General features: G+C 47.7%; 1 long non-coding RNA gene across 1 annotated transcript in view; it reads left to right on the forward strand.

Moving 5' to 3' along the window:
• Nucleotides 1-21,701: 21,701 nt before the first annotated feature.
• The window catches only part of LOC144819419 (uncharacterized), a 101,845-nt gene continuing 96,465 nt past the window's right edge, over nucleotides 21,702-27,081 (forward strand). Inside the window, exon 1 of the long non-coding RNA XR_013607357.1 lies at nucleotides 21,702-22,549. This is a non-coding gene — a long non-coding RNA (uncharacterized LOC144819419). The remainder of the gene's footprint in view (nucleotides 22,550-27,081) is intronic.

A 27,081-nucleotide genomic window follows, 5' to 3' on the forward strand; every position in this document is an offset into this window, starting at 1 on the left:
TCCATCACAACGGTGCTTCTCTTCTCCTCCCACGTATTTTCTTTCATTAAAGGCTCCCTGTATGTCCTCTTCTTATGTAATATATGATGATTGTGGGGCCAGTGGACCACTGGTCCCATCCTTATGTGCACACTAATATTCCTCTCACACAATGGAGGTTTCACACACTTTTTAGTCGTTCAAAAATGTTTCATTGTCTTTTATTCCCATCAAGTATTTTTTGAAGAAATTCAACATCCAATATTCAAAACTTGATTGTTTTTAACATCTCACAATCCTTTAGTCAAGTCCAATGCATTTCGGGCCCAGACTTTGGCCCTTCATCAGGGAAAGGACACTATGAATATAAAACATAAACAAAAAAGCAAAAACAATCTGTCACTAAATATGTATACAACTCTATATTCTGGGGTTGGTGCATATGATGCTTGGAGTGTGATAAAATCACATGTGTAAGGTTAGGTGATCACCTTAAAAATCTAATAGCCCAAGTGAAAAAATGATGACAGTCATGGCGGGTCTCTTACGTGATTCGCAGTTCTGTTAGGGCGCAATATGTCTCTGTGTTGAAAAGAAAGGGGGGAGCACGGTGTAATACACTAGCGTGATAGACGTAGTTCAAAATTTTAGCATGTTAACCGTAGTTCCAAAATTGCTTAGCTAACGGCTAAGTGAGACTAACCTGCAAAAACTCGTCACGCTCGGTGCATTGATCTTCTGGTTCAGGACGCCGGTCAACACAGAAATGCCGGTTGCCGCGTTTAAAGCACTAGAGAAGTTCCGATCACATGATCAGTCGCAAGTGTAGATAGACTATGTATTGGGAATTAAAAAACGCAATACCTGGTCCTGTATATATGCCAGTGATGCCAGAAGATCAGTGCACCGAGCGTGACGAGTTTTTGCAGGTTAGTCTCACTTAGCCGTTAGCTAAGCAATTTTGGAACTACGGTTAACATGCTAAAATTTTGAACTACGTCTATCACGCTAGTGTATTACACCGTGCTCCCCCCTTTCTTTTCAACACAGAGACATATTGCGCCCTAACAGAACTGCGAATCACGTAAGAGACCCGCCATGACTGTCATCATTTTTTCACTTGGGCTATTAGATTTTTAAGGTGATCACCTAACCTTACACATGTGATTTTATCACACTCCAAGCATCATATGCACCAACCCCAGAATATAGAGTTGTATACATATTTAGTGACAGATTGTTTTTGCTTTTTTGTTTATGTTTTATATTCATAGTGTCCTTTCCCTGATGAAGGGCCAAAGTCTGGGCCCGAAATGCATTGGACTTGACTAAAGGATTGTGAGATGTTAAAAACAATCAAGTTTTGAATATTGGATGTTGAATTTCTTCAAAAAATACTTGATGGGAATAAAAGACAATGAAACATTTTTGAACGACTAAAAAGTGTGTGAAACCTCCATTGTGTGAGAGGAATATTAGTGTGCACATAAGGATGGGACCAGTGGTCCACTGGCCCCACAATCATCATATGTTATAGATGACGTCGTAGGACACTCGACGCCACTTGTGGAGCACCTAAAACATTACAAAAAATTGAGTAACGTGAGAATTATCACAGCTGTGCATCAACCCTATTATTATTTTTCACATTATATTTCATTGTGTCCACAATAGGACCGACAGCACGCAAATAAAAACAACAATGAGTAACTTTGATGAAATCTCAAAAAGCACGGAGGCTAGGGCCTCCACATTTGCATTTAAACCAGATGAAGCAGACCGTATATACGCGCTCATTAGGGAAGAAAATGCACAGGAAACTACAACTCGGTCTAAAGAGCAGCACATAAGACAATTAATATATCTAACTAAGAGACGGATTAACCAGCAACTACATGCAAGTACCCTAGTGAAATATCATCGCAATCAACGCATACCAAGGGGCCTCAGAATAGCCCTAAAACCATCCCTCTGTAAAAACTCCAAAAAATTCCAGGAAAAATGGTACGAAATCCTAAATAAATGTTCATTGGACTTGATCCTCCTTATTATTGAAGAGTTATCAGGAATACTTGAAGAACGTACCACGGAGATCACCGAAGTATCAACTGAACTATCAAAAATGTTGTCTGAGGAAGAATTAAATACCATACTAGAAGACATTAAAACACAAATGGATAAACATACCAATGACATTAATGAACGCAAGATACGGAAATATAAAAGGGATACTCTTGATTACAGACTTGGAGAGGTCTATACATGGGCCGAAGTTTATGCTCAGAAAAGAAGAAATAAACCGTATACCTCTCATACTGAGACTTCATCATCGGATAGCGATACCACCCAAAGAACCAGGAGAACACAATGAACAACCAAAATTGTGGACAACACACAATCTCAACAACCAACAACTAGTCTACAGAAAGAACCCAACTCTTTTTTAGAACAGGGCCAATCTCAAAAAGGAGACCCAGGAGAGGACAAAACAAAAGAAAAGGAAAAGGACACAGAACCACCTACAACGAGAAGCGCAACGGGGACCATCAAGGACAAGAAAGGGAAAAAAGTCACAACATAGAACAACTGGTCATCAATATCAGTGATCACCATCTGACGGACCACGAAATCCAACTATTGCAGAAAGGTACGTCCTTTGTACCCACTACCATGACAAACAATCTTGAGATAGAAGTACGTTTTTTTAAACTCATGCGCAAACTCCGACTACGTCATTTTTTCGAGAATGTATTACCCCAACAAACCATTACAGAGTCGGATCAACTCTTAGGCCTAAGAGCATCCAGCACTTTCCAATCTCCTATTAGCCATAAGACTCTTGACCTTTTTGAAAACAGAGTGAAACAAGACCTTGGGAAAATCAAATATTCTAATAAGCAACATAGAAACATCACGCAAAAAGACCTGGACACCTTGAAAAGACTATCAACTAACAGCCAAATCGTCTGTACTAAAGCTGACAAGGGCGGTGCACTTGTCATCATGAATAGTAGTATGTACGACAGCAAAGTGATGGAGCATGTCTCAGACACTACCACCTACATGAAAATGGATAACAATCCCACAACCGAATTTATGAGAAGTCTTCAAGCCATTTTGGAAAAAGCACTTGAAAATGGAATAATCAATCAAAAGACCAAGAACTTTCTCACTAAACTTCATCCTAAGAGTCCAACATTGAGGATGGTTCCTAAAATTCACAAAAATATGATGGATCCCCCCATGAGACCTATAGTCTCCACATGTGGTAGTCTCCATGAACCAATTGGACAATTTTTGGATAAGTATCTCCAACCTTCAGTACAATCTATGAGAACGTACATCAAAGATACTACACATTTTATCTCTACTCTACAAGATGTAACATTTGAACCGCAAGAGAAACTGATACTCTGCACAGCGGATGTACGTTCACTCTATACCTCCATACCCCATTCATTGGGTATAGAAGCCATTGAACAAGCACTATTAAACACAGAATTGGAAATACCATTCCAAACATTCTTGATGGAACTCATGATTTTTATACTGTACCACAGCTATTTTAAAAATCAAGACAATTGGTATTTACAACTTATTGGAATGGCGATGGGCAATTCGGCGGCACTAGCATATGCCAATATCTTTATGCAATACTTTGAGGAAACCTACATCTTTGCCAACAACAAATGGACAGACAACTTGAAACTTTTAAAACGTTATATTGATGATATTTTCATCATTTGGAAAAATACCAAGGATGAACTAGAGAAGGTCCTTATTGACCTCAACCAAGTTGATGAACGAATTCAAGTAACATGGGAAATATCAGAAAAATCAGTTAACTTTTTGGATGTCAAAGTCTCGATTAATCCACATGGTTTTGAAACTGATCTTTTCACAAAACCTACAGATCGAAATAACATGCTCCACTTTACAAGTTTTCATGAACCTAACTTAAAGAAATATCTTCCTTTTTCCCAGATGGCACGTGCAAAAAGAATTACATCAGACCCAGCAAAGATGACATTTAGAATTGAAGAAACTGCCACCAAATTTCGAAAGAGAGGATATCCTGAGAATATTATTGAAGAATCCAAATTGAAGATTTCACAAAAAGACAGGAAACAACTACTTCAACCTAGTTCAAAAAAAGAACAGACTCGCATTGTGGTAGTATCGAAATATTCTACCTCCAGCACCAAATTTAAAAGAATCATACAACAACATTGGTCACTTTTGAACTTGGAACCTGACTTTAAACAGATTTTTGAAGAACCACCGTTGTTTGCATTTACCAGGGCACCCAACTTAGGAGAACTGGTACAATACAGATCAACAACTATCAGGAAATACGATGGCACTAAACCTTGTCACAATTGCGGGAATTGTAATAATATCATCAAAGGAACTAAAATTAACCATCCCATGAAAGGTCATGAAATCACTCTCAAAGTGAATGCCACCTGCGATTCAAGCAATGTCATATATGCTTTAAAATGCCCATGTGGTAAACTATACGTCGGGAAAACAGAACGAAAAATCAAAACTAGACTTACGGAACATAAGTCTAACATTCGCCTCAAAAATATGAAGTCATCAGTGGCAACTCATTTCGTTGAACTGAAACATAACATTTCCCAAATTAAGTTTATTATATTGGAAACCATTCTGAAAACCGAAGGCAGAGACAACACAAAATATCTGCTCCAAAGAGAGAATACCTGGATATACAAACTGTCGACCCAGAAGCCTATGGGTTTAAATGACAGGATTGAACTTTCGTGTTACTTGTAATACTGCTCAATACTGCGACATAGTATTCCTGTGCCATGTTATGTTATTTTATCATGATGAATGATTTATTAATTTAGGTTATTGTAATTAAGCTATTTATGTTTGCTGACATTTGTATGTACACACCAGCATTTGACATCACATTGCTCCAAGGAATCTTATAGCACATCCACAGAGCCTTGGGCTCAGAGATTCACACCGCACCGGTTCGAACCTCCGTCAGTGTGGTTCATTTTCCTTTCTTATATACTTCCATTATTTTTTATATCGTAGATAGAGCGCTTGCACATTTGAATCTTTTTTCATATATGACGATAATACACTTATCCTCATCACTGGCATATATACAGGACCAGGTATTGCGTTTTTTAATTCCCAATACATAGTCTATCTACACTTGCGACTGATCATGTGATCGAAACTTTTCTAGTGCTTTAAACGCGGCAACCGGCATTTCCGTGTTGACCGGCGTCCTGAACCAGAAGATCAATGCACCGAGCGTGACGAGTTTTTGCAGGTTAGTCTCACTTAGCCGTTAGCTAAGCAATTTTGGAACTATGGTTAACATGCTAAAATTTTGAACTACGTCTATCACGCTAGTGTATTACACCGTGCTCCCCCCTTTCTTTTCAACACAGAGACATATTGCGCCCTAACAGAACTGCGAATCACGTAAGAGACCCGCCATGACTGTCATCATTATTTCACTTGGGCTATTAGATTTTTAAGGTGATCACCTAACCTTACACATGTGATTTTATCACACTCCAAGCATCATATGCACCAACCCCAGAATATAGAGTTGTATACATATTTAGTGACAGATTGTTTTTGCTTTTTTGTTTATGTTTTATATTCATAGTGTCCTTTCCCTGATGAAGGGCCAAAGTCTGGGCCCGAAATGCATTGGACTTGACTAAAGGATTGTGAGATGTTAAAAACAATCAAGTTTTGAATATTGGATGTTGAATTTCTTCAAAAAATACTTGATGGGAATAAAAGACAATGAAACATTTTTGAACGACTAAAAAGTGTGTGAAACCTCCATTGTGTGAGAGGAATATTAGTGTGCACATAAGGATGGGACCAGTGGTCCACTGGCCCCACAATCATCATATGTTATAGATGACGTCGTAGGACACTCGACGCCACTTGTGGAGCACCTAAAACATTACAAAAAATTGAGTAACGTGAGAATTATCACAGCTGTGCATCAACCCTATTATTATTTTTCACACTCTTCTTATGTAATCACATGCCCACTGTCACTCCTGGCCTTCCCTTTCATCGCGATTCAAGTCTCCTTTCATCACGATTCATGGCTGCTCTCTCATCCACCAGCTTTTCATTGAATCAAGGGGGTCCTTTGGTCTACTCTCTCCCTCTTTTCCTCCCTCGTCGCTCCACTTTACTACTGCCGGAATGCACACCCCTTCATTGCCCCAGAAAGTTATTGTATTTTTCATTTTGTGTGCCAAGAAATAAACAAGATGCCTGTTCAGTGAGTATTGTGCTGTTCAAAAGACATCACACTCACTCACTGGTACTGATCGCCTCTCCCCACACACTCTCGCATGAAGTAACGGATGAACATCGTTCTCGTGCCCCATGTGACACAACACCTTCCATTCACTTTTCAGCCAACAGCACCTTGCTTAGGGAGTTCGATAGAGCAAGAACGTTAAACTACAAGTCCCAAAAATGCAAAGTGCGGTTGGTTGCACACAGGGTTCTCTGGGGTGAGGTTGGCTACACACAGGGTTCTCTGGGGTGAGGTTGGCTACACACAGGGTTATCTGAGGGTGAGGTTGGCTACACACTGGGTTCTCTGGGGGTGAGGTCACCAGGCCCATTAAAGGTAAATACTCATTTTGCGTTAAAAAAGAAATAAAACATTTAATGGGTTTTCTCCACTGTACTTCTGCTTGGGGTCCGATGGAGGGATCCGTTTCAGCACACACCACATGCGCTCACCTCCCGCGAGCGTCTGCAGATGAAGCCCCCCGCGGCCGGGGTCATGGTGGGGGGAGAAGGGGCACGCTGCTGCCCAGCCCCCACAGTACCACAGATGGCGGCACGGTCGGACTGCTGCACCACCCCGCCACTGATAATGCCACCGTGGGCACCGGGACTCCTCTCCGTGCAGCGGGCGCTGCTGCTTCACATGCCGTGGGCCGCTGGGCTCTACTGCCGGAGTGGCAAGCGGTCCCCCTGTCCCCGGCCTCCCTCCCTGCCGGCGGCACCCGACGCACGCCCCCTAGCCTTTGTTATTGGGAACTGCAGCTTATCTGTGTGGCAGACAAGGGGCGCTGCTGAAGGGATGGAGCTGCCGGGGCGCCGCCTCCCAGCTGGGCGGACCTGGGCAACGCTGTCGGCAGCCCTTTCACGGGGCCCGGAGACATCCTTTCCAGCCCCAGTAATGCCCTCCCATCCCTCAAAATATACTCCTACTCGGCTCCAGAAAACCCCACAACGCTGTGTTTGCAAATGCGAAGCCTGATGATGATTTACCTCTATTTTGTCCACGCTGCGTGCGCAGCCCACCACCTTCATGCCGTGCTGGACGAGGAGCCGGGCCACCGCTGCTCCAATGCCCACTGAGACGCCGGTGACCTATTGCCACACTGCCCTTCCAGCGCTACATGGCGGGTCCGGGGATATGAGGGTAAAGGGACGTGCAGGAGCTGGGGAACGGCGGAGAATAAATCCCTCTCGAGTGCTGGAGTGAATGGATTCCCCTCGCCTCAGTCAGAGCCAGCAGTCGCTGCACCGCCCTCTCCGCTCGCAGGCCAGCCTTGCTAAAACTGTGATGAGGGCCTTCTGCTGGAGTATAGGGGGTTGAAGAATAACGGCGTTGCAAGGAGCAGGGGATGTAACCGAGGAGCAGGGGATGCAGCCAATAGTGGGGTGGCACCCGCGCCGATCATATTCAGCTGAACCTCAGACCACGTCATGAACACCACCATGTTTCTCCGAGGTCAAGCAGAAATGGATCTGAGAAACGCCCTGTCATTTTCAGACTGGGTGGCGTGTTTTTCTTTCTCCCCTCTTCTCCATTGGCTGGAATGACTGTTGTTGTTACATTTCAGCCAATGGAGAAGAATGAGAAAGAAACGAAAAAAACACCCCTCAATCCAAAAAAGACGGGGCTTAGCTGGAAAAAATGACATCACTAAAACCTCTTCTCCAATGGCTGGCCGCAGTTTAGGAAGCCAGCCAAAGGAGAAGAGGGGCGGGTTTAAGCCTCTGCGGCCCCGCACTCAATTTCCTGCCGCCTCCAGCGGACGCTCCCCCGGCCACGCCCACTCTCTGGCCACGCCCACTCTTGTAGCTACATAGGAGCTGACTACAAGCTCGCAGTCGATTGGATCTCTCCCTGCCTACCGCGGGAGCACTTAGCTTGCCTTTGTTTTTAACCCCACCACCCTCACTTGCTCGCGCTTTTTGCGCTTTTTAAACTTTTTTCCCTTACCTTGTCTCAGGGGGCCCTGTCCTCGACCCCCTGTCCCGCGCAGCCGATTTGGACGCTGCTGCGGCCCCGCACTCAATTTCCTGCCGCCTCCAGCGGACGCTCCCCCGGCCACGCCCACTCTTTGGCCACGCCCTTTGGCTGCACTATAAATCATGTGCTTCTACCGTTCGCGCAGCGGACGGGCGCAGCGGGCGCGCCGTTTGCGCGCCGAAGGCGCGCCTAAGGCAAGCCCGTCTGCGCCCGTCCGCGACGGGCCGGGACCAGGGGCCACAGACCCTGCCCGTTCTCTGGTATATTCTTCGGCACAACTCTCCTCTATCCCTGCCTCTATCTCCCTTACCCCCTCTGTAGCCTTACACTTATCTTCCCACGGCATCTATGTCTCCCCTCCCTCTGGTTCGACCCCGTCCTCATCCCCTTCTTTAATCTCTTCTGTGCCTCCTCCTATGCCCTTCCCTGCTCGAGTCTCCCCCGGTTCCCCGTTGCCTCTGCTATTCTCCTCAACACGCGTTCTGCTGTCAAAAACCAAGTCGCTCTCTTTAATTTGTTGGACACCGACCCTCCGGATTTTCTTTTTCTCACTGAAACTTGGTTTTCCTCTCATTCACTCCCAGACCTTCTTGCTATTCTCCCCGCCTCTCACTATGCCCTCCGCGCTGACCGCCTTGATGGCAGAGCTGGGGGCGGCGTGGCGATGATAGCTCGCCGCACCCTGCAGTTCCAATTTCTTTCACACCCCTGTATCTCTGGCGTTGAGCTTCTGGTGGCCCGCTCCCTAAATCTTCCGGTACCCCTTACGGTGATCCTTCTTTATCGCCCTCCTCACAACATGCCCTCCTTTGTATCTTCTCTCCAGGATCTCCTGGCCACCCTGGCCGTAAATAACTCCTCACTAATTCTGCTTGGGGACTTTAATTTTTGGCCGGGTGACCCACGGGAGGATTCTTCCTCCAAGGATTTCTCTGCCACTCTTCGTTGCCTTAATTTTTTATCGCACATCTCGACTCCTACCCACACCCATGGACACATTCTCGACCAGATTTGGTCCTTACGGTGTAACCCCACAGTCTCTTCGATCTGCCCTTGTGTTTGGTCTGACCATTCTTTGATCTCTTTCTCCATCCCCTTGGTTCAACCTGAGAAAGCTCCTCTGCCCAAAAACATCTGGGCTCGGAGCTGGAATAAGGTTGATCTTAATGATCTCTCTTCTTCCCTGTCTCTATAGGCCCCTACCCTGACCGACCTTTCTGTGGAAAATCAGGCGGATGCTATCCGCACTTGGCTTTCTTCGGCTTGCGACCAGGCCGCCCCTCTTAAAAAGATCAGAGCGGCCCGCCTTCACGACGCCCATAAGTGGTTCTCCAGCGACCTCAGATCCCTGAAATTAGAGCTCAGGCGGTCTGAACGTCGCTGGCGTCGTGACTACTGTCCCACTCTTCGTTTGAACTATAAGGCTCTTCTTCTAAAATACAAGTCAGCCATCCTAGCCGCCAAGTCGAAATATTTTTCGGACCGCGTCGCCCTTTCGGCAAATAAATCTCGCGAGATTTTCACACTGGTCCGCAGCCTTGCCACATCTGACCGTGCAGGTCTCTCTCCTGCCCCCTCTCAATCTCTTTGTCATTCCTTGAATGACTTTTTTATCAATAAAATTATCAACATTAAGGCCAACATTCCGACCGTGCCCTATCCTGACGTGCCGGATCACTCCCCTCCCTCCCCTTCTGTTTTGGACCACTTTAAGCCTATTACACCAGAGCTCTTTCTTGACCTTCTGGTTAAGGTCAAGTCTGGCTCGCCGGCGGACTGTGCTCCTGCCCGTATTCTTAGAACCCTCTACACTAGCTGTCCCACCCCCCCTCTTACCTTTCTTAACTCCTGCTTGGCTTTGGGCTCTGTCCCCTCTTCTTTTAAGTCCGCCATCGTGCTTCCTATCCTGAAGAAAGCCGGCCTGGACCCTTCCCTTCCATCGAACTTCAGGCCGATCTCTCTTCTTCCCTACCTAGGGAAAATTCTTGAGAGCCATGTGACATCTTGTCTCTCTTCCTACATAGAGGAGAATAACATCCTGGCCTCTCACCAGGCTGGCTTTCGACCAGGCCACTCAACCGAGTGCGTGGTCCTTGCGGTCCTGGATGAATTGAAGGGCAAGGCCGACAGTAATCTTCCCCAGGCTTTAGTCCTGTTGGATCTGTCCGCTGCGTTTGACACGGTCGATCATGCCATCCTTCTTGACCGTGTCAGCGCAGCGGGCATACAGGGCTTTGCCCTCTCCTGGATCACCTCCTTCCTTCAGGGACGGTCGCAGGCTGTCCATCTCTCTCACTTTTCGGCGCCCCCCCTTCCCGTCACTTGTGGTGTACCTCAAGGCTCTTCTTTGTCTCCTCTTCTTTTTAATCTCTACATCCGCCCTCTTATTTCCTCGCTTCTTGAGCTGGGGGTCTCGGTGTACAATTACGCGGACGACCTCCAGCTCGTCTTTGACCTCTCTTCCCCCCCTCACTCCCTTTCTAAGCTCAGCTCTACCCTTGTCTTTATTTCTCAGTGGATGAGCTTCAATCATTTGAAGCTCAACCCTGACAAGACTGAGCTTGTTCTCACTGGTGGCCCTTCTAATCCCTGGTCTTCAGTCCATTGGCCCCTTTCTTTTGGTCCCCCTCCTTCTCCTGTTTCTGCCGTCCGGACTTTGGGCATCAAGATCAGCAATGATCTTTCCATGCACGCGCACATCAGCTCTGTTGTATCCTCTTGTTTTCTTTCCCTCCGTCTCATCCGCAAAATCTCCCGTTTTTTTTCTGTTGATGCCCTCAAACTCATCATCACTGCCCTTATCACTTCCCGCCTGGATTATGGCAATGGCCTGTATGTCGGCATTCCAGCCTACGAGACTCGCCGTCTCCAGGCCATCCAGAACCAGGCGGCCCGGCTGGTTCTTCGTCTTCCTAAGTTCTCCCACATCACCCCTGCCCTTAAAACCCTCCACTGGCTCCCCGTTCATTTCAGGTCCCAGTTTAAACTCGCCTGCTTGGCCTTTCGGGCGCATGCCCGTTCTGCTCCTCACTTCATTAACTCTCTGATTTCCTCTCACGTTCCCACCCGCACTCTTCGGTCCTCATCCCTTTCTCTTCTTCACGTCCCCCGCTTCCGCAAATCCCGCACAGGTGGCACACGCTTTTCTGTGCGGGCTCCTCAGATTTGGAACACTCTCCCTCTCTCTATCCGCTCTATTCCTATCTTTTCTCATTTTCGTAAAGCCCTTAAAACTTTCTTTTTTCTCCAGGCTTTCCCAGAATAAACCCCTCTTTTCCGTGCCCTCTGGTTAGACATTGAGTTGATCCCCAGCGCCAGGAAGCCGCTTGGCCACAGTGCGCTTTAGAAGTACCTTTTTCATTTCATTTCATTTCATTTCATTTCACTACTAAGAAACATAAAATCTCGCCAGCGAGGCTGCGCATGTGCGCAGCCTACGCTAGCCGAGACCTAAAAAGGACCAATTTTCACTGTAAAAATGTGGTGTGTCCACATTGCATTTTGGGCCGTTCCCTGTAGTGGGCAGTAGGCCTACCCACACAGGTGAGGTACCATTTTTAGGTCGAGGTAATATCCGGTCTGCCGAAGGCAGAACCGGAAGCAGCGAGATTTAATGTTGCTTAGTGTGGACTATTGGTCCCGCCTCTGTTTTTGCCTCTCTCCCATTGGCTGGCTTCCTAAATGGAGGCCAGCCATTGGAGGAGAGAGCTGTCCCTCCGAATAGGCTCCGTCTTTTTCGGATTTGGGGGCGTACATTTTGCTCTTCTTTCGCCAGTGACGTCACCCGTCACTCAGAACAACAAAACACACGCCCCCGAATGCGAAAATTACCATGCTTTCTCCGAGGCATTTCTGCTTTGCCTCGGAGAAAGACGGTGGTGGTTTCCAGAGCTGCTCTGCTCGTCCCCCCTCCCTCCGCAGCTCTCCTCTGTCCCGCTCCTCCCCCTCCCTCCGCCCGCAGCTCTCCTCTGTCCGGCTCCCCCCTCCATCCGCAGCTCTCCTCTGTCCGGCTCCCCCCCCCTCCCTCCGCAGCTCTCCTCTGTCCTGCTCCCCCCCTCCCTCCGCAGCTCTCCTCTGTCCGGCTCCCCCCCCTCCCTCCGCCCGCAGCTCTCCTCTGTCCGGCTCCCCCCACTCCCTCCGCAGCTCTCCTCTGTCCGGCTCCCCCCCTCCCTCCGCCCGCAGCTCTCCTCTGTCGCGCTCCCTCCGCCCGCAGCTCTCCTCTGTCCGGCTCCCCCCCTCCCTCCGCAGCTCTCCTCTGTCCGGCTCCCCCCCTCCCTCCGCAGCTCTCCTCTGTCTGGCTCCCCCCCTCCCTCCGCAGCTCTCCTCTGTCCGGCTCCCCCCCTCCCTCCGCCCGCAGCTCTCCTCTGTCCGGCTCCCCCCCTCCCTCAGCAGCTCGCCTCTGTCCGGCTCCCCCCCCTCCCTCCGCAGCTCTCCTCTGTCCGGCTCCCCCCCTCCCTCCGCCCGCAGCTCTCCTCTGTCGTGCTCCCCCCCCTCCCTCCGCCCGCAGCTCTCCTCCGTCCCGCTCCGGAGAGGGGTCGTTGGGTGACGATGTGCCGCTGTCCCTGGCTTTACCCCCCAGCCTCACACTCGCTCTTTTCATGTCGTATCTGCTGTATTTTGCTTTGTCATGTTGAGGGTCTGTGTGGCCCTAGGTCCCTCCAGGTGTCCCCTGTCAGGTGTGACAGTTACTAAACCTGCTCAGGTCACCATATGCTGGTAGCTGCAGTCCTTTATGCATAGGGAAATAATGGGTCGAGTGACACTACAAGTACCAGCATGCAACGCGAACAAAGATGTCTGGTCTGTCAGAAGTTCCCGTTTCGAAACATTCCAGTCTGGAAGAATTGGGGTTAAGGGTGATACAAGAGGTGACTAGAAGGACAGACTGAAAACCAGGCTATAAAGATTGTGTGACCTGGCATACATTTAAAGACCATCACTCTAAATGTGACGTAATTACATAGTGGCAGATGTCTCTGAATGAAAGACTTAGCCCCTCCTGTTTCCAAAGCCTTTTATTTCAATTATTCCAATAAAAGGGATCAACATTTGAAGACTTAAGACCGGACCAACCCTGCCTGACGTACTTGACGCAGTGCACCCTGGGGTTTGTAGTTCACCGTGTAATACGGCAGGCAGGTAAACGCCTTAGAAGTGAGACCGCACAGCTGGAAAGGGTGTGAGCTGAGACATTCTAAACCACCAGACCTGTAGGGTGGAATCTCGTCAAAGATTGGCTCCGCCTTTCATCACCGTGAGGTCATCGAAAGCAGCACTTTTATTTGCGTCAGTCTTGTTGTGAAACCCAGATATGTTCATGTCTGTTTCCTCCTGTTTTGAGGCCAGCTGTGCACGGGGCGAGGTTCAAGCAGCAGGACGTGCTGGCACCATGTACGTCATGGGAGGATGGACACGGCTTCCTTTAACGTAACATGTGTATTTTGTAAATCGCACGCTCATTCAGAAGGGTATCTTGACGCTGATTAACAGATGTTTTATTGTTACCCAACTCGATGGTACTCATTTCATCGGCCTCCGAAGGATGAAAGGCTGAGTGGACCCGCCGGGATTGAACCCACGCCCCTCCAGTGGACGCATTAGTCTCACTGAGCCACCAGGCCCGGCTCCCATAGGTGCAGCAGGTGCAGTGGCACCGGGGCCCAGAGGCAAACCCTGGTTATTGTTGCATTTCACGATACAACCAGCGGCCGGGGAGCTTCCTTGCTCTGGAGTGCCGGACACACTGGCATTGCCCCTGCTTGGAACGGGCCTCCTTCGTACCACCTCGTCTGTCCGGCCCTGGAGTCCTCGCCTCGAGGATTCTGTCCACTTCTTGGCGCACGAGCAGAGCTAGATCTGATATGCAGTAGTGACAAAGTCGTACGCCCACTATCATAAGATGCGGCCTAGTCTGGGCGCTGGGATTTCAGAGCGGGTTTATCGGCCTCAAACTCTGCCGCTGAAGCCCCTACAGGGTCTGGGGTTCAGGGTCAGATGGCGGGGCCTCTGTTTACACGCCGCTTTGACTGCCTCCCAGACGCCCTGCACACCCCCAGAGGCCGTGCAGGGGATACCAGGACGGTACAAGGTCACAGACGATGCCCTCGGGTACAGCCTGGCATGCGGACTGATGGCAATATCTTCATTTTACTGCTTTTGTTGCAGAAAAGTGTGTGTGTGTAGCTTCTGTGGATGCCTGCTCTGCCCTTCTGTGCCAACAACGAACCCCCAACGCCCTTCAGATGACCTCTGACCCCATCAGTACCCAGAGTACACAGGGCGGTCTAGCTTGTACCCAGTTACCTAATAATTCCTGGAAGGTTTGTTGGCTGTAATATGGCTCGGCAGACGACTGTTACCGCACAAAACTAGGGGTTTGAGACACTTTCTTAACGGGGATGACGTTGTTGCTGTGAATTAGTGTTTTTTCTAAACATAAAAATGGCGAGATCGAAAATGTGGACTTATTTATGTGAGTGGATTATTAAGCGCCAAAAACCATGAGCAGGTACCTTCGTGGCACCAAGACAAGGAGAAGAGGATAAGTAAGGATAGGCAAGGGTGGAAGTGGGGGTCTGTGACAGCCTGGTTCTAGATCGCTTCAGGTGGGCGGGGCCTGTGGCCTGCCTATTTCTAGATCGCTTCAGTTGGCCTATTGAGGGTGTGTGTGCTTCAGCTGGCCTTTGGGGGCGGGGGTCAGCTTGGTTCTGGATCGCTTCAGGTGGGTGGGAGCCTGTGTGCTGCCTGGTTCTAGATCGCTTCAGGTGGCGGGGGCCTGGTTCTACATCGCTTCAGGTGGCCTATGGAGGGTGTGTGTGGGCTGCCTGGTTCTTTCACTCATTCATCCATCCACCCTTCACCCAGCCTTCAATCCTTTCACTCTTCCATTCCTCTGAACACCCTTTCACTCATTCACCCATCCTTTCATTCACCCATCCATTCTTTCACTTGTCAATAAATCCCGCCTTTCATCCATACATCCTCCCTTTCATTCATCCATCGACTCTCTCACTCATCCATTCTTACAGCCATTCTTTCACTCATCTATCTTTACACTAATCCTTTTAATCATCCATCCATCGATACTTTCAAACATCCACCCTTTCACTCAGTCCATCCATCCACCCATTCATTCTATCCATCAATCCATCGATCTGTCCATCTGCCGCTTCACACATCCATCAATCCTTCAACACATACATTCTTACGTTCTTCCTCCCACCCTTTCATGCAGTCCATCCAGCCACTCTTTTACTCATCCAACAATTCCATCACAGTGAGTGCAGAGTGCAGAGTAGTGAGTGCAGAGTAGTGAGTGCAGAGTAGTGAGTGCAGAGTGCAGAGTAGTGAGTGCAGAGTGCAAAGTAGTGAGTGCAGAGTGCAGAGTAGTGAGTGCAGAGTAGTGAGTGCAGAGTAGTGAGTGCAGAGTAGTGAGTGCAGAGTAGTGAGTGCTGTTGAGTGCAGAGTGCTGTGTGCTGTTGAGTGCAGAGTGATGTGTGCTGTTGAGTGCAGAGTGCTGTGTATTGGCAATGTAAATGACAATGCCATTTATTTATGATTTAAAGAAAAAAAAAGAAATGTCATGAGCAATGCCAATAGCTCTACCTTTAATGATGCCAAGACCATTGCATTGTAAATGCTTGTTATTGGAAGACGTGGGCAATTGCTAGGTGGGTGGAATTTTGTGGATGCACACAGATTGCAGAACTTTACATCACAGAAATGTGAGGAATTATTATATTTTTTTACAAAGTTTGAGGTGTGCAGGGAATTCTGGGTAACAGGACCTGGTGAGAGCCACACAAGTCACCCCATGCTAGATTTTCCTGGGTGTCTAGTTGTAAAAAATGTATAGGTTTGCTAGGTTTCCCTAGGTGCCGGCAGAGCAAGAGCTCCAAATCTACAGCTAGGCACTTTGCAAAAAAAGGGTCAGTTTTCACTGTTAAAATGTGATATATCCACATTGCCTTGTGGGCTGTTTCCTTTCGCGGGCACTAGACCTACCCACACAAGCGAGGTACCATTTTTATTGGGAGACTTAGGGGAACACAGAATTGTAGAGCAACTGTTATTACCTATTGACTGTTGATGCATTTCTGCCTTCCAAATGTAAGGCAATGTGTAAAAAAGAAGTCACTTTGAAAAATATCCTATAATTCACATGCTAGTTTGGGTATCCTCAATTTCGCAGAAGTGCAAATAGCTACTGTTTCTAAGGGCCATATTCACAAAATGATATGTATGAAGGAAAATCCGGTGCAAAGTAAGGAATCGCAAAATTTGCGATTCCTTATTTTGCGATTGCATTTAAGGAATCGCAAATTTTGCGATTCCTTAAATGCTATGTAAGAAGCCAAAATAAATTGCTAAATGGCCGTAAGGAATCGCAAATTACCACCAACTTCTAGTTGGTGGTAAGTTGCGAATTCCTTGAAAAATGCACATTTTTGTATTTTTCAAAGTGCCATGTGACGCACATACATGCCCTTAGGGCATGTATGTGCGCCACATGTGCACCCATGCATATTTCAGGGGTGCAACAGGGTGACCTTTGGACATCCCTGCACCCTTGAAATTATTCTCAATTTGCGATTAGCAAATTGCGAATCGCAAATTGAGAATAACTTCTCATTCATTCCTATGGGCCTCCTGGCCCTTAGCAATGAATGGGAAAGTATTCCTTAATTGCAAATTCGCAACTTGCGAATTCGCAATTAAGGAATATCAAGAAATCGCTAAAAAATTGCACATTTCTTGATACATACCAATTAGTGATTCTGAAATAGAGATTTCTTAAAAATCGCTATTACAGAATCGCTAATTGGTACCTTGATTCATATGGCCCTCAACTCTATATTTTGTTCCCATTTCAGAAATACATAGGTGTCTTTCATACCGATTATTCACTATTTATATTTTCCAAAATGAATTGCTAAATATCCGGTACACAATAAAATACCATTGCAAGACGCTGCTCAGTTATTGGCTCTTGGTTCCTTGGGTTCTTGGTGAACTTACAAGTCCTATATATCTCCACAACTAGAAGGGTCCAGCGAATGTAACAGTATATCGCTTTCAAAACTTTTTCATAATTAAAAGAAGTTACAGGTGAAAACGTTGGCATAAATGGCTTTTTTCAACTAATTTTCAATGTTTTCTATTTTCAACTGTTAGTTTCTCTAAGAAAAAACCTTGAAGGATCTACACAAATGACCCCTTGCTGAATTCAGAATTGTATCTACTTTACAGAAATGTGTAGCTTTCCAGGATCCATTATTGTTTTCATACCCATTTTTACCATTAACTGGAAGGAGGTTGAAAGCACAAAAAATAGCAGAAATAGGTTATGTCCCCGTAAAATTCCAAAACTGTGTAAAACATTTAGTTTTTTTGACAAAAGTCAGTCAGTCCCTGGAAGCTGGGAAGATGGTGATTTCAGCACCACAAACCACTTGTTGATACCATTTGCAGGGAAAAAACCAGACGATTTCATCAGCAGCACTTTTTCCCCATTTAAAAAAAAAATATTACATTTGCTGTATTTTGGCTAATTTCTGGAAACCCTGGGTACCTTTAAAATCCCCATGATGTTGGAAGAAAAGAATGCAAATTTGGCGTGGATAACTTATGTGGTCAAAAATTTGCAGGGGCCTATCCTCCGCCGTGTCTAGTTCCTCCCCCCGCTGAAGTCTCCACCACTTTCTTCCTCCCGCCTTCCTCAGCACCCCATTGCCCTAAGGCATGTAGACCACAGCGGATGTGCGCAGAGGGCCCGCCACATGCATGCCTGGACCATACCCCAACCCCCACGGACTGCCACCAATTCACCTCGGACAACTTCAAGTCCTGAACCCCGGGTGGCAGGACACCAACAACTGCACCCATGCTTCCCCCACAAACTCTGAAGGCCCTTTCTCCTGCTGGAACTGCAGCTTCACCTGCATCACCACGGATACCACCCATGCCTCTACTATCAGCCACCCTGCGTCACACACACACACACCAACAAGGCTGATGCCAACACCTCCAGAAAGATCAACTGCTTGCTGATCAACGCATGCTCTCTCAGAAAACATGCCGTAGAAGTCTGGAATACCATCGCGACCCACGCCCCAGCCTCTGTCTTCATCACAGAAATGTAGCAGAACCCCGCATCCGCTCCGGACATCACCACAGTCACCCCCAAAGGATACAAGATCGTTCACAGAGACCGATCCAACAGAAACGGCAGAGGCAGCGCCATAATCTACAAAGAGAATCTTGAATGCTCATCCACCACAGATGACTCCATCCCCTACATAGAACACCTCTACTTCCGACTCCGAACAAGCAGCAAAACCACCATAAGAGGCACCCTTGCCTACAAACCTCCGGGACCCCGCCCTGTCCTTTGCAACTCAAACCCCAACTCCATCGCCCCTTTCGCCATTGACTCAAATCTGTACATATTCCTAGGAGACTTCAACTTTCACCTTGAGAACAAAGACCGCGCCAACACGGCCAACCTCCTACAAAGCATAGCTAACCTCGGACTCAAACTAGACACTGACCCCACCCACATCGCAGGACACATGCTCAACCCTATCTTCTCAACCAACAACAGAGTAAAATACACCTACACTGAGGAGCTCACCTGGACCGATCACCACTGTGTCTACTTTGTCATCTCAGAACCCCCCAACACCCCCACCTCCACAATCAGCGAGACACAGCAAAGCTGGTCAAATGTATCAGAGCAACAATGGACCAATGCCCTCAACTTCCGCCTACCCACCACCACCGAAGACACAGAACAAGAGGCCAAAATGTTTGTGAAGTACATCACGGCAAACACTGAGGAAGTCGCACCAAAGAATCCCACCATCCCCAAGAAACTAACACAACGCCCCCCTTGGTTCCTGGTAGAACTGAAAACGCAGAAACAAGACTGAAGACAGAAGAAAAGAAGATGGCCCTCGAGGACTGAAAACTATTCAAAGACACCTTCATCTATACCACCACCTCCTGAAAATCACCAAGAAGACAGCCTTAGCCACCAGCATCAGTGACAACTCCAACAACAGCAGGGAACTGTTCAACATAGTCAAGGAGTTCACCAACCCCATGGCAACTAAAAACATCATCACACCCTCGCAAGATCTCTGCGACGCCCTCACAGACTTCTTCCACGACAAAATCAACACCATCTTCTAAGACTTCACACCCCAACACCCCACTGAGTACTATATCAACCTCCTCACGCCGTTTGACACCCACCCACACCAGCTCACCTCGTGAAACACCCTGACTGATAAGGAAACCGCGTCCCTCATGAGATCCATCCACTCCGGAACACCAGCAGATCTCTGCCCTACCACACTTTCAACATCGGCAAGCAACCCATCAGCAAAGAACTCACCAAGGTCCTCAACTCCTCGATCATTACAGCCACTTCCCCCAGAAATGGAAACATGCAGACGTGAAGCTGTAGCTGAAGAAACCTTCCGCAGGCCCAGGAGAACTCACAAAACTCCCAACCCATCTCCATGCTCCCCTTCCCAGCCAAGATCATCGTGAAAGCTATCACCATAGAGCTCATTAGACATCTGGAGAACCACAACCTTCTGGACCCCTACCAATCCGGCTTCAGAGCAAACCACAGCACCGAGACAGCTCTAGTCACAGCCATGGATAACATCAGAATGCTGCTATACCCACTGGCGTAACGAAAAGTGAGAGGGCCTCCTTGCACGCTACTTAGGGGGGCCCTCTCCGGGCTCAATCAGGAGCTCTCCCGGCCAGAGTTCAGTGCCGTGGGGGCCCGTTGGAGCTAGGGGCCTCCCCGCTAAACCACGAAGAAACAGCAGCCCTCAGTCTCCTCGATCGCTCAGCAGCCTTCAACACCGTATCCCACCACGCACTGATCAACAGACTCCATCAGATCGGAATCCAAGGAGCAGCCCTCAAGTGGATTGCATCTTACCTCACAGGAATAATGCAGACGCTCATCCTCCCTTCCTACTCCTCTCTCCCTAAGAACATCACATGCAGTGTACCTCAAGGCTCATCTCTCAGCACCACCCTCTTCAACGTATACATGACACCCCTGGCAAACTTCGTGAGAATCCACGGACTCAACATCATCTCATATGCAGATTACACCCAACTCATCCTCTCCTTGACTAACGACCCAAAGACCATCAAAGACAAGGAACAAATATGCATGAAAGATGTGGCTGTCTGGATGAACAACAACTGTCTCAAACTCAATACAGACGAGACAGAAGTACTCATCTTCGGGAACATCAAGGACGCCCTCTATAACATGAATGGTGACCTCCCAAACCCACTGAACAAACCTGCAACCTCGGCATCATCCTCAACAGCCAGCTATCCATGAAGAAGCTGGTCAGCGCTGTCTCCTCTGCTTGCTTCCTCACCGCCTGAATGCTCATGAAGGTCTTCAGATGGCTCCCACCCAGAACCAGGCGATCTATCATGCAAGCCCTCATCACCAGAAGATTAGACTAAGTCAACACTCTCTACTTAGGAATCAGCACTCAACTCATGAGGAAACTCCAGACCATCCAGAACACAGCAGCTAGACTCACCCTCGACCTCCCTAGACAGACGCACATCACCCCTCATCTCAGGAAACTCCATTGGCTACCAATTTCAAAGAGATGCCAGTTCAAGCTGCTCACCCACGCTTACAAGGCACTACACAATGACGGATCAATGTACCTCAACAAACGAGTGAATTTCCACCAACCGACCAGGGAACTCCATTCTGGATCCTTCTCACTAGCATCAACCCAACGCGTTCACCTGGAAAACAGCAGAGGCCACTGCTTCTCCCACTTGGCAGCAAAGACCTGGAACTACCTCTCCCTGCATCACAGAGCCTCACCATCGCTCCAGCAGTTCAGAAAGAACCTCAAGAGCTGGATGCTGAACCAATAGGAACAAGCAGCGTAATCCTGCAGCAGGATCAGTCGCAATCTACAAATCCTGATTGATTGATTGTTTTCTACATATGATGATGTTGCTCTCTGCAACTCCCAGGGTTATGTACAGACACTCAGCGCAATCTGCACCCGGATCATCAAACCTCACTCATCCCACCAACATGTCCCATACTGGCTAAACCATCATCATCAAATAGGATTTATCCGCGAGGGTATCTAGGCGCTAAACCACAATCACCCTTTCAACTATGCTCTCCAAAGGGCGCCTACAAACACGATGGAAATAATACAACCGGACCACCCAGGAAAACACTGTAGGCCTCCAAAGGATTTTAAAACTACTACATAAATACAATACCATTGTTTGAGTTACCCTCATTGTAGTTAAAGATACAGTCCTGAGAAAACTGCATTTGTGGGTTTTCTAATAATTCACAGTGCGACTTTGGAATTAACAAGCGACTGGTTACCATATTTATAGCGCTGCGAAAGGGTAACAAAATAATGAGCTCACTGCTGCAATTGTTCTGTGCACAGATGCACTGACTTTGGAAGTGGAAGGCCGCCAAGATGTCTGTGACCGCCCTCTGCACTGGGAGGATGTGTGTATAAACGACCGCATCTGCCACAGCTGCGACCACAACGAAAAACTCCTCTGCGGGCAATCAGCAGTCATTAATCACCAGGAACATCAAATGGAGCTGTGGCCTGGCTTCTGTGCGTTGTGATCCAAATATCAGGGACACTTCCAAATATAGAACTTCACAAGACTTTAGGGGAGGGTCCCTGCGTACGTGGCTGGCAAAAACGATAAATGAATCACAGCATCATATCTGATTCAAGTCCCTACGAAATGCTAGTCGCTTTTATTTAGTCGGTTTCAAAGCAAAGCGCACATATGACGTTACCGGAGCTCGCCTGTTGCAGGCAGGGACACATAGATAAATATTCGGATTGTGTCCCCATCAGGCCCTCGTGGCCACTGTCGTATTCTGTCGCCTTTGATGTCCGCCAGCCCTCTCTCTCCATTGGTTATTATGGGTGAGCAGGGCCTGCGTTTGTGTTTTGCCACTTATGTCATCCAACCCAAACCGAGCTATCTGGGGCTGATTGGAGTGGTACGCCGTGTCAGGATACAGCTGTGAAACATGTTAAGCTGAGGGCTCAGCGGGAACAATAGCGCCGTGAAGCCGAGCGGCAGAGAGCACCGGAAGCCCGGCAGACACTCGTAAGCCGTTCCAATAACAATGGCGGCCGCCAACGAGAAGCAGCCGGCGGATGATCCCGGGCGGGCCAGCGTGGGGGCAGCAGCCACGAAAACAAGGTAATACAAAGAGCAGAAGCAACGGCACCAGCCATGGCGACTAGGATCATTGGACAGATCCCCCGTGTTTATTGTCCTTCATGGACCTCTCGATCATGAAACACACCCAGGAAAACACAACAAAGGGGCTCCAATAACAATGCCAATAACAATGCGGAAAATGAATGACCGAGGCGTCTCTAAGTGCAGCTCCGCCATATATGACCCCATTCTTCCAGCCCTGACTTTTTAGCCAACAGCGCGTAGCATTCTGGGACTTGCAGTTGTTGGGGTGAGAATTGTGACAGCGAAAAATCCCAACATGAAAAGAGCTGTTGTCTAAAAACTTAGGAGTGGACTGCGCCCAACATGAATTGAGCATATTTAAACACTGAATTCACCCTTTTAGGACAGCTTGGGATGGAGCGCAAAACATACAGGAAACAGAGGGCTCCCCAATTCACAATAACATTTGCAAAACCTGTTGTACGGACCTTTTTCGGACATTTATTTCAAATATTTCATAAGTGTTTATGTTATATTTTACTAGATTGACTGTAAAGTTATGCCTCGTTTTGCATGTAAACCCCAACATTTTTTGACTGATGCTGATTTTTTTTACTTTTATAGTCCACTATGGCCTGCAACCAGACCTCAGTGCCAGTGTTCTAACCCCTTTCAAAGTGTGTCAAATTGGCTATCTCCAATTGGCAAGTACTGACTTACACTGGCAGTTCAACTTTGCCATTCTGACCAATGGCAACCACCTATTCCCTTAATAATGTATGTAAGTCTCCCCTAAGGAAGACCTAGAGAGCTCTAATCTAAGGCAGGGAGCGGTATATTATTAAATGGGAGATGTGTTTTTCTATATGTACCTGCAGCAAAACCCCTCAGATTGTAATTTTGCTGTGGAAAAGTCAGTAGACCTATTGGCTAATACAGGGTTTCGGGATGGCACTCCAGCCTGGATAACTTCTGAATGGGACTAACTAACTGGGGTCTGTAAAGTATCAAATTTATTGTGACATTAAACCTGACCTGATACACTAGTCAAATTTAATGTTTAAAGTAAAGCAACTTTTAGAAAGTTGCCACTCTGTGACCCAGCTCGTCCAGTAGCCTCACAGCATTCGGCCCGTCTGAGGAGTTGTGTGAATGACTCCCAGGCCTAAAAACAGTAGAAGCCCACTGCAGGGAGAGGTGTCACCTCCCCCTTGCAATAAGCCACTCTGGTTGTTAGCCCGAAAGGCAAGCTTAAAAGGAAAGACACCTTTGGTGGGCAAATGACAGTAACACTCCTGAGGAGTTGCCCTTTGTTTAGGAATACAAGCTGGAAGCAGGGCCAGAGGTGTTAAACCAGTGCCTAAACCGGTTTTCCCATAGGCATGTAGCCCACAAGTAGCCACATCTCCTGGGTGGGCTACCAAGCTCCTAACAGCTGAGGAAGGGTACTGACATCTTGGCAGTAGTCCAAATAGTGCGCTCTGGGTTTGCTAAGTGCCACACATTGCCTGAAAGTCATCACCAGAAGGGAGGGAACCTGGTAGCCCATTGGCAAGTGGCCGTGTGGCTCCCTCTCGGCACTTTCCTGGGTAAATTTAGCACCCCTGGCTTCCTGAACCTCATGTCATGATGGATTTGGAACAAGGACCGAAGAAGAACTGCCCTGCTGCTCCAGGACTGCACAAAGAGAGATTACACCATCTGCTGTACTGCACCTGCTACACTTTTGTGCTAGCAAAGTTCGGACTGTGCCAGTGGCTCCCAGGGCTGGACTGGCAACTGGGCGTTTTTTGCTGGGGTGGCAGGGTGGGGCCCAGGTTCACTGCAGGGGGCATGATTTTATTGCTGGGGAGCTGCAGGCACTTCCAAATGAACAATGCAAAACAAATAGCTTTAAAGCCTACTTTTTAAAGCATTTGTTTTGCATTGTTTATTAAGCAAAGCTCAGTAGCCAGTCTGGCCCTGGTGGCTCCTGGCATGTGGAAAAGATGTGCCCCAGACCAAAGCAGGGACTACAAGGATCAGTTAGCTGATCTCCTAGGACCAGTTCCAGAGGCAAAAGAGCTGATGAAGCACAAGCCAGAAAGTCGCTAGCCATCAGATAAAATTTGCTGCTAGATGCCGCTTGGGGCCCCAAGAGACCAATACTCAACAAGAACAAGTTGCGCCTGAGTCAGTCAAGCCCGGGAGTGTCGTCAAAGTCTAGATTGGTTGCCCAAGAGGGACACTAGCCCTCACCAAACAATTTCACTCGAACTGCTGTGCCCAATAGGAGCTTGCCTTCTACTGCCTCAAAGAGAACATCGTGGGACCCCAACCTCTGTGGCTCAAGTTACCGTATATCACCCTTGTACCGAGGAATCGCCACAAAGGCACCCCGGTCGACCGCACAGCAACTGGAGCATCTTTTCATAATGCACCACTCCATTAAAGTGTATGGTATTTGTGCTGCAAAGTTTGTAACCGGACTGAAAAGTGCTCTGATGGCCAGGCAACTGTCCAGATCTAACCCATTGACCCCTGTGGTAAATTAAATTGACTTATTACCTCATTTCTGAATTTCTATGCTTAATAAATCATAATTTCTTGTCAATGCAAAGCGAGGAGTCCGTGGTGCTCAAATGAAGGAGGAGAAGACCAATAACTCGAGTTAAGGGGAGCGCTTCCAGCACCAAGCGGGCACAGGAGCAATCTCTCAAGTCCCTCTCTTGAAGTGGGGTGTTTTTATTTTCAACAGCAGAATATTTATACAGTCTTGGTCACGAGGCAAAATAGAGGAACAAACAGGTCGTGGCAGATAGAGGAACAAAGATCAGCAAGAGGAGCAGAGTGTGAAGAAATGGGGGCGTGTCTTAGGCTTCGTGAGGGGACTTGCGATGTGAAATAGTCTGACAGTTGGAAGGGGGAGGCTTCCTCATTTGGGGGTTTGTGCTCGTGCTTCATGTCAGAAACATGAACCATCTCTGCGGGGGAGCAGGAACTCATGTACTGGTTTCCCGGACTTGGCAGAAACCACAGAGACAGATGGTGAAAATGAGGAAGGCCAGGTGCAGGGGTGTCGTGCTCGTGCTCGGGGTCTTGGGACACCAAAGGGTGAATTAAAAACAAAATGGTGCCGGCTTTTAATGTGGGCAATTATTAATCGCGCAAAGGGGATCGCGCAAAGGGGCATAATTAGATCGCGCAGAGGGCAGCGAAGGGGCATATTTATAGATTTTATTTCCACATTCCCTCCTTGCCCCAGAGTGTACCTACATTATATCTCAATTTGCATGAGATCATTTATACATTCTTGTAACATGATTCTTTCCCTTTCTCTCTGCTGGACAAGTGGTTTAGGAATGCATTTTGCAGCGCATAGACCGCACAGGGCAGGACCACATTGGATGCAAAGGCAGCATCCAGTTATTATCAGGAATATTATACCTGCTGCTGACAGCAGTTGCCATCCCCAGGACGATATTATCTTCCAGAACCAGTCAGACCACGTCCAAGTGCCAGGTTCTTGATGTAAACTTACGGCTATCTTGTGTAATTTTGTTATGGCCGTGTATACAGATGGGGAATTATCAGGAATAAATATACAGCAGCTAGAGCCTATAATTTTACAGGCTCCGCCTCTGTCAGCTAAGATGATGTCAAGGACAAGGCGATTTTGGAGAGTAACCAATCGTATGGCAGACTGCTCCTGGGTTAAGCTCCCCAGGGCAGACGCCGTCTGGTTTACAACAGCCTCTAAGGTCCTTGTCAACCTGCGTATAAGCTTGCTGTTCTGTACAGGGCCAACAAAGAAGAAGAACCCTTTGTTAAAATCTATATACTGTTCCCATGAGGTTTCCGTTTGGTCAACCAAGGAGGTATCGATCGTTCTTTTATGTCTGACATGGGGCACTAGGAGGTCTCGGTGGTAAGTGGATGGGGCCACAAAGACAGGGGGTAACAGGAATGCTATATAGCAAGTTCCCCCCAGTTCAAGGGCAGCTGCACATAGGCCGTTTGGCCACAGATGAAATAAGTATGGCGAGATGCTAGAAATGAGGACTTTCCTCTGTCTTCAAAACTTATAGTGGTATGACAGTCACTGTGTCCTAATGGAACAGAGCCATTTTTCTGGATGCACAGGTGTCCTTTTACTGGTGAGACCGAGATGGAAGGGGGACCAGCATTCTTTTTAGGTTTGGTATTTAACATCTTGTAGGACATGGTCATGTTCCCGTGCTTGTATTCTTCACAGGACTGTACCGGTCGCCTGAGGATCTCCCTCCTTATTAGGCAACTAAAGGTGGTAGATCTTTTTCAGTCCAAGCCCCCATCATTTGGAACAAGCTACCGGAGGTGCTTCGTAGAGAATCTAATCTCCTTCGTTTTAGGAAATCCCTGAAGACTTTACTCTTCAGGGACGCGTTTACACTCCCGTAAGACAGGCCGGGTTTTCCCGCATTTCTTCTACCTTTTTTCCTGTTGTTGTACTTGGTCAGAAGCGCTTTGAGACCTGTCGGTGAGTTGGCGCGATATAAAACCCAGATACAATACAATACAATATTAGG

The sequence above is a fragment of the Lissotriton helveticus genome, chromosome 2_1 (assembly GCF_964261635.1).
Source record: "Lissotriton helveticus chromosome 2_1, aLisHel1.1, whole genome shotgun sequence".
Classification (NCBI taxonomy): Eukaryota; Metazoa; Chordata; class Amphibia; order Caudata; family Salamandridae; genus Lissotriton; species Lissotriton helveticus.